The sequence below is a fragment of the Patella vulgata genome, chromosome 6, assembly GCF_932274485.2.
Source record: "Patella vulgata chromosome 6, xgPatVulg1.2, whole genome shotgun sequence".
NCBI lineage: Eukaryota > Metazoa > Mollusca > Gastropoda > Patellidae > Patella > Patella vulgata.
The window spans coordinates 71112789-71122107 of record NC_065884.2 but is presented as its reverse complement, the minus strand read 5'-3'; the positions used below and the strand labels follow the sequence as shown (position 1 = coordinate 71122107).

At 37.2% G+C, this 9319-nt stretch overlaps 1 non-coding gene across 1 annotated transcript; it reads left to right on the top strand.

Moving 5' to 3' along the window:
• The first annotated feature begins 9247 nt into the window (after positions 1–9247).
• Positions 9248–9319, top strand: Trnad-guc (transfer RNA aspartic acid (anticodon GUC)). The gene has a single exon. It is a non-coding gene; the product is annotated as a tRNA-Asp (tRNA).

Sequence of the window (9319 nt, the reverse complement as noted above, 5' to 3'; positions counted from 1 at the left end):
AGACTTAGTCGCGCTTACCCAGTTTTAAATTAAATCATTAAATGGCCAAATCGTTCTAATCTACTTAAAATCAGAGCCATAAGATGACGTAGACAATTGATTACGGTCCTCTCGTGTTAATATATGTCTAATTCATATTATAACATTTAAGGCCATAAAGAAAGACCTGCAATAGGCAGATTTAGCTCAAATCTCTAAGCTGACAGGACTGTATATAGGGTTTGGCCCTTTACGGATGAGGGGGTGAGTCGAATCGTGACGTAACCAGACACGAAAAGAGTGTTTCCACTGGTGAGTTTTGTTTTCAGTCACGTTGTGGAAGCAACACCCGGGTTCCAATTGCAACGGGTGTTCCTCTTCTTTATTTTGGAAGCAAAATTTCTCTCATAGCACCGTGTATGGCGTATGCCCGTCTTCATTAGCCCAGTTCGGAGCAGAACAGTAGGACGCTGAACCCCATTTCATTTCGTTTCATTTTGAAATCATATCTAAAGAAATGATTGTAATTGATTTTTAGTAGTTAATATTTACTGCGGGTTAAAATGTCAGACGCAAGAATCAACAAATTTTAATACTGTCTACAAATCTTCTTCAAAGTCCTCGGGGAAAGCTAGATTTATTAGTTAACCTGCAATGATATTATCTCGACAAACCACGCTAATACCACGCTCATTATTTATTACCGGCAGAGGGCACCATGTGACAGGTGTATTTAAATACATAATTACTGGCAAATATTGATATCTACTTTGAAGTTATGACGTCATAGTTAAACTATTTAAACTGAGATGTCGTTTCGTCTGATATATTCTCAAGGATCAGAACTCAGGGCAAGGTTTTTTTTTTAACATGAAGACTCTTGTATTTTTTCTAGTTTGTTTGCCAATAACAGGTATGTATTAAATAATATAAGTTAAACCGAAAGGTGCATCTTGTTGTTGATGTTGTTCTTAGTGTTTAACGTCCGCTTTCACCGAAGGTGATATCGCAGACAAGTTGTCTTTATTTTCATTTTAATGATTTTAGCTCACGCGCAGGGGTCTTTGCTGTCCACGAGGTTGAGAAAGCGCCCCTATCTGCAAGCCACATATCTGAATCGACCAATAACTTATAGATAAGATACATGATACTTTAAACATACATTAAGCAAGAGGTAAATCTGCTTATTGTGGGTCTTTCTTTAGGTATGAAATGTTATCTAAATTATTAATTAGACATTAATTAACTTATCCAGACCATAATCAACTCTAAATTTCATCGCTAGCCTGCGACATTTACTGGTTTAGGATCCGATTTGCTGCTCAACTTTCATTCATGATTAAATCATGAAATGGATAATCGAGACTATGTTTTGTTTATCGTACGGACTTTAGTAATGATGCTCGAGGATAGGCCGAAAATTCAATCGCTAAATTCTCGGTTCCGATTGGATCAATTTAACTGAAATTTTCAGCAAATTCCCTTTACATTATTTAGTTTTTAACTATTATAGTGAGAACTGCCAGCTCTTTATCTAATCTCCCATAATGTATCCTTAAATAATGTCCATATTTTAGTTTTTGGAACATGTTTAAGTAATGTTTACATTTTAGTTTCTGGAACATGTTCAGCTGACGTTTACATTTTAATTCTTGGAACATGTTTAGTTTATGTTTACATTTTAGTTGTTTCAAAGGGTAAATGTAAAACGAGAAACACATTTTGTTACAAACTTAAAAAATAGACTATATCATTGGACTATTTTAGGTGTGCCTTTGTGAATTTTTAAATGATACATTTAGATTCATTTTACAAATGATATGAAATAAAATGAAATGAAATGGGGATTAACGTCCTACTGTTTTGCTCCTATCTTACCATAGAACTTGCTCTATGATTTTACCGCCAAGTGTCCAATATTACAGGTTGCACTGTGATTATAGTTAGTAACCCGACCAGTGGTCTCCGCGTATTGGCCGAGAAAGTTCACCGGGATTTTCTGACGAGGTTAATTCTCCTTGTCAGTGGTGCAGGACGCAGGGCCTGACAAGGACAGTCGTCTAGTCGTTCGGATGGGACGAAATACCAAGGCCCCATGTATACATTGGCATGCAGGTAAATATCCCCTGGCAGTTGGAATTCTATATAGTGCCGCTGCCCGGGAACAGTTTCCCTCATAGCACACTGTATGGCGTATGCCCGACTTACTTAGCCCAGTCGGAGCAGAACAGTAGGACGTTAAACCCCATTTCATTTCATTTCAAACTGTAGGAGCCATACTACGCCTATTTGTCCTTAAGCGACTTTAAAACCATGTTTTTATTTCTGTAATATGTCGGGAGATTATGGTTCAATCGTTACCTTGGTCTGTTACATACACGTGACTTTAGCGAGTGGGACCTACTGGGCTGTTAATCAAGTAGCCCCCCTCCCCTCAATGAACGGAAACTAGGCTTAGAAAAATTGAAATGTTTTTAATTTATTTGTAAACAGTGTTTACCTTTGAGTGTGAGAACAGACCCGATGGAGTTTATGATGCCGGGTGTAAATCGTTTATAAAATGTGAAAATGGAAAAGGCGAGGCGTTTGAATGTGACGAACATACAGTTTATAATGCAGTAATACAGGCATGTGATGAGTAAGTAATATTTGTAAATCAGTTTCTAGTCTTTTGGGTGGGACGAAAAACCGAGGCCCAGTGTACACGTTGGCATGCACGGTAAAGCGGCTGTCTGTGCACAATTTCCATCATAGCCCATGCTTGGTGCGTGCCCGCCTTCATTAGCTCAATATTAGTAGACGTGTTCTCTCAAGATTTCTTCAAACATTTCATACACATCTGACTGATCCGTGCCAGATAAAGTTTTGGGTTGGAAATCATCTGCGCAAACAGAGATTGTTTACTTCCCGGATTCCAAAGTATTGCATGACAGGAGTGAATGAGCATGCCCACCTGGAATACCAATTATTGAACTTTAGAATGTTTTGGTTAGTTTCGTATTAACTTGATTTTTATGATAGAGCGACCGGTCGTTATTAGAAGGATGTTAAACAGTTTACAAACCATTGTGACAGTTAAATCCCCCCATGGAATATCAGACCAAATATGGTTCAGTTCCCTTCAGTATTTATAAAGAGAGGGAGAGAGAAATGGGGTTTAACGTCCACTCGACACAAACTAGGTCATTTCGGGACTAACACATGGTTCAATTATTTTATTTCAATAATTCGCTTGCGCATAGGGGTTTTTAGCAGTGGGAGGAAACCGGAGGACCCGGAGAAAACCCACGCGGTTGGACAGGCGACCCTACTCCTTGTCACGTTATTTATAAAGATGAGTCAGATCTCTTGATTGACTTCTTCTTGATCGAGTCCAAGCTGGTGGATTTTCTACCGTTGATGTTTTGATTTTGTTATCTTTAAATCTGAGCAGAGTCTAGCGTTGATTAAACCGTGAAATTGCAATTAACGAGGTGGTTGGGTGGCCAATGGTTAACGCGTGCGCGTTGGATCATAAGGTCATTGAGTCAAGTGGCATGTATGTGATTCCTCGCCTGTACGTGACAAGGAGTAGGGTCGTTTGTCCAACCTCATGGGTTTTCTCCGGTTCCTCCAGTTTTCTAAAGCCCCTACGTACAAGCATATTATTAAAATAAAATCGAATCATATGCTAGTCCCGAAATGATCTAGTTTGTGTCGAGTGGACGATAAACCCCATCTTTCTCTCTGCAAATAACGGCCAGTTGCTTTAATTATTTCTCATTTCAGTCCCAAGAATGTTGCAGCACCTTGTGGTAACATGGTTAATTGTTCAGATAAACCTGATGGACACTATCCCGATCTGGATCAAAGATGTCATTCATATTACACGTGTAATGGCGGCAGCTTCTTTGGGCATAATTTCTGTCCTTCTGGTACGTCACTTTCTATATCAGCATTATTACCGACATGCTTTGGCTGATTAGTGTGCGGGAGAACCCCGACAGTTGGAATTGCAGTAAGACTATTTTGAAACACGACTGTTCTGCCAACATTTCTCTCATAATGCACTACCTGGCGTATGCTTGTCTATAGCGGACTTAATTTAAGTAAAGAACCTCGACAGTTGGTAATCTACTAAGACAATTTTGAAACATGGCTGTTCGAGCAAAATGTTCCTAAAAATACCATGTGTAACGTATGCTCTTCTGTAGCGAATTTAATTTACTTTCGGGAGCTACGTTGGTGTGCACTTAAAATTACTCGACAGTTGGAAAATTACCCCCATAATACCCTGCATGGCGTACGTTCGTCTCCTTTATCCCGGTTGTACTTGACAAGGCGTAGGATCGCCTGTCCAATCTCGTGGGTTTTCTCCGGGTCCTCCGGTTTCCTCCCACTACAAAGACCCTTACACGCAAGCGCATTATTGAAATACAATTGAACCATATGTTAGTCCCGAAATTACCTAGTTTGTGTCGAGTGGACGTTAAACCCCATTTAACATATACCACCATACTATGAACCAGGAACTGAACACGACGTCATCGCAGCCAATTATCCAAGGAATGTAGGATTTTTTCTAAGAGCTTCGACCCAAGGAACAGCAACACGAACAACAAGATACGTAGCGCTTGGGTTCAAACATGAATACCATTCAAAATTGCCTTAAACCAGGTCGAAACGGCTCTCTATGTGTTGATGAGCTTCATGTACAATGACAGACACACGGAAAGCATTCGTCTGGTATATCCATGCTTTCTGGTCAGTGGTCACGTCTATCTGATTGGTCAGTACATCGCTTTATTCAAACGTTTCTATTGAATATCAAGAAGTGAATTATTTCTCTTAATGGACAATATTGGTGCCAGTCATTATCACATATGGGATAGAGCTGGTGAAACACATTCCAAATATAATTTTAACACAGGAATCATTGCTACGATAGCTGAGTAATACAGGTTTCCTGAATCGGAAGTGACGAACGCCAAAGGAAAACACGAGTCATCTCTCTATATAACTATATAACACAACACAGGGTATATATGGATATAACTACTTCTGTGTGTATGTGTATGTGTTACGAAACTTCGTTATTAAATAATAGAGAAGTAGTTATATCCATATATTACGAAACGTCGTTATTAAATAATAGAGAAGTAGTTATATCCGTATATTACGAAACGTCGTTATTAAATAATAGAGAAGTAGTTATATCCATATATTACGAAACATGGTTATTAAATAATAGAGAAGTAGTTATATCCATATATTACGAAACGTCGTTATTAAATAATAGAGAAGTAGTTATATCCATATATTACGAAACGTGGTTATTAAATAATAGAGAAGTAGTTATATCCATATATTACGAAACGTCGTTATTAAATAATAGAGAAGTAGTTATATCCATATATTACGAAACGTCGTTATTACATAATAGAGAAGTAGTTATATCCATATATTACGAAACATGGTTATTAAATAATAGAGAAGTAGTTATATCCATATATACCCTGTGTTGTGTTTTGTTATGAATAGTTAACCATGGTTCTAGATGTCATTAAAAGAAGTATTTATCTGTTTTAGGTTTGGTGTATCATCAGGCAATAGAGGTTTGTGATTATCCCCATAGTGTACCTAAACCCTGTGGATTGTTGGACCCTTAGCTAGATATGAACACGTATCCCAAAAATACAAATATGGCGAATATCCTGTGCCTTGGTACAACATAGTCTATAACGATTGTACATCAAAGAGTAAAAAACATTTTTAGACCCTTTGTTACATTTGTTTTTGTTTTCGTTCTTTTCTTTGTACAGTACGAGGTGCGGTAAATTTTATAACACTATCTTAGTGATAATAGGGATAAATTTAGTAAATATATCAGAAACAAGATATAAAACAACTACATTAGTACAACATAAATTAAACAGGAACTAAACTACATCAGGAACATGAATAATAACATGGTACATTAATATAGTAAAATATGACTACATTTCAACCATTCCGCCCTTCTGCCTCGACAGCGGTTAAACTTGGATGAGCCCATTCGCCGGCCTCTACTCCTCTTTTTTGACCCCCACCCCCTCCTCCCAAACCCCGGTCGTCTCTTGTCTGTGTTTCTACTTTCTATTTAATCAAGAACATTGTCCTACATGTGGAAATTGTTACGTCTGTAATTAAATACGTGTACATATAGTGGATAGGTAGTGGACAGTATATCTTATATATCGTTTATCAATAAACACGTTAGATTCAAATTGATTCTATGCATTTAAATAAATACTTTACATGTATACAATATAATCTTAATATGATACGAGTTTTTCGACTATGTTTATGGATTATTACATGGAAAACTGGAGATAAATCTGGATATCCATTGATGTGATCAGCTTCAGTTTTTCGTGATTTTCGAAAAAATTCCACTAGATTATGTAGACGAGTATATGTTATACTTAATAAGCTATGACCACTTAACCATTAATAAATAATAGACTGAAAGATGGTTCCGAAGTGTCGACTATAACATCCGGACACTTTTGAGTAAAAATAGGTTATGTTTTGAAATTAGTCTCGCTTAACCAGTCTTCCGATCATTCTACGTCTGATTGACAGGCCGGGATAATCGAGACTACCTTTTTACAAACATAACAGAAAGCTGGAACAAGAAATTGAATTTAGATACACGCACGTACGTTAGGAAACTCAACAATTGTTTTAACTCCACCTAGTAAAAGTAAAATGAAACTACTGCTAGTATCGGGTTCTTGCCTAACCCAATTGTTTCAGAGATATTAATTGTACTAAACCAAAAGATGCCGCTCCTAACGGTATAGTTAATGATAAAGCAATTTAAAAAATAAAACGAACTAATTTCTAAAGATGCTGTTATAACCAAAAAGCTAAATATTACTACTATTTAGAATCGTCAACAATAGATTTTTTTCCGGCTGTAATAGTTGATAGATGTGTAGAGAATTTCACGTGCGATGGCTGTTTATAAATCACTTCGAGACAAGCCACTGAATCGTGTTCATTCGCCGTTTCGAGTTCAACTTTCTGTAGTGAAATTGTCGCTGCACGGGGCACCCTACAGTTGGAATTACAGTAAGACTATTTTTGAAACACGGTAGCAACATGTGAGAGACGATGCAAACACGGTTTTACATCGCCGCTAGAATGTAGGTAGAGCTTTGAATTGACTTTATCTGTCATGTGTGAGTGAATACTCATGGTTTAGAGATGAAAGCATAACAGAGTTAAAGGGGGGGGGAGAGAGAGAGAGAGAGAGAGAGAGAGAGAGATGGGGTTTTACGTCCACTCAACCCAAACCAGGTAATTTCGGGACTAACATATGGTACAATTTTATTTCAATAATTCGCTTTCGCATCGGTTTTCTTTAACAGTGGGAGGAAACTGGAGGACCCGGATAAAACACACGAGGATGGACAGGCGCCCCTACTCCTTGTCACGTACAACCGGGGAATCGAAACCACGGCAGTTGACTAAATGACAAGCCTTATCATACAGCGCGCGTGCTAACCATATTCTCCAAAATATTCGAAATTAAAAACACAAATTAGAATTCAACATTGACCCATTTGCCGTGAAAATGTGGGATCCCAATATCCAATATTTAAGACACAATGAACGTTTTAAAATATGGTACACGAGTCCTGTACAATATCATTTCGGGCTCAAAACCATTTAGTAAAGAAAACATATCCTAAATTACATTGCGGCAGTAAATAGTAATGACTGATCCACAAATGATAAAATAACAGTAAAAAAAACCCCAAACAAAACCTCGAAGAATGGGCTAATTAGGCGTAAACTGTTCGCGTATTTCACCGAACATAGTTGATTAGAAATTACATTTTTTTTTACAAAAAAAAGATTAAGGATACATTATGGGAGATTCGATAACGAGTTAACAGTTCTCACTATAATAGTTAAAAACTAGATACCGTAAAGGTAATTTGCTGAAAATTTCATTCAAATTGATCCACTATGAACCGAAAACTAAGCGAATGAAATTTCTGCCTAGCCTCGGTCATCATTACTAAAGTCAGTACGAAAAACAACATAGTCTCGATTATCTATTTAATCGTTTAATCGAGAAGGAAAGTTATGCAGTAAATCGGCTCACAATCCCCTTAAGATCGCAGGCTAGCGATGCAATCTAGAGTTGATTATGGTCTGGATAAGTTAATTAATGTCTAATTAATAATTTAGATAACATTTCAGGCCTAAAGAAAGACCTGCAATAGGCAGATTTAGCTCTTGCATAATGCATGTTTAATATGATTAATACAATGACATCATTATTAATGTGACGTCATAATGTATGTTTAATATATATTATGATTAATACAATGACATCATTATTAATGTGACGTCATAATGTATGTTTAATATAAATCATTTTATATACACTCATATTGCATTAATATATGCTTTTAGACCCATTTATGGTTCCAAAAAATAGAATCATAAGCCCTTTAAGAGGTCGGAAACGGTGATATATACGACAGATGGTTGCATGTTTTTAGTATGCTACTTCACGCTTGTATATCTCAAAATGCCCTTGTTTAACCTCATACAAGTTTCGGGACAAGACATTGCTCCTTATGTAGTGAAAAGCATTCAGTCCAATTATAATTTGATACAAAATTGGAGTCGGGCGAAGAGACAAGAAATCAAAATCAGTAATAGAATAGTGGTCTGCAACCTTTTCACATTATGGAGTTAGTTCCCGTTGATATTTATATCGTCGATAAACCCAGGGGCGGGTCCAGGAATTTTTGCAGTATGGGGTTTGGCAGGCCCTTCCTATCACCGATCCCTCGCAACCTTGAAAAGTTTTGGGAAGTACATGACTCAATCGTCTTTTTCACGTATATACATACACAGTGAGTTTTTAAAGAGAAAAACCCAACATCCCATTTGACGGCAATTTTTATTATGAATTAATACTATCACATTGTGATCCATTTTCATTGATGCAAAGCATTAATTGTGATATTACATATGTCCATATCTCATTATTTCGTGCTTTGAATGCCCATCCCATCCCACCATCTGACGATAAAAGATAAAGCACACGGCCGTGAATTTATTTTAATAAAAAAATCTGAAGCTGAGCGAGGGGAGGGAGGTTGTTACATAAACTTTAAACCCATAACACAAGTACATTATTTTGTCCCTTTTCCTTCGCCTATCTATGCTATAAGAAATCCAGAGGTCAAATGTTATCTATAATTACCTACGTCATATGTAATCCTCGATAGTATAGTGGTAAGTATCCCCGCCTGTCACGCGGGAGACCGGGGTTCAATTCCCCGTCGGGGAG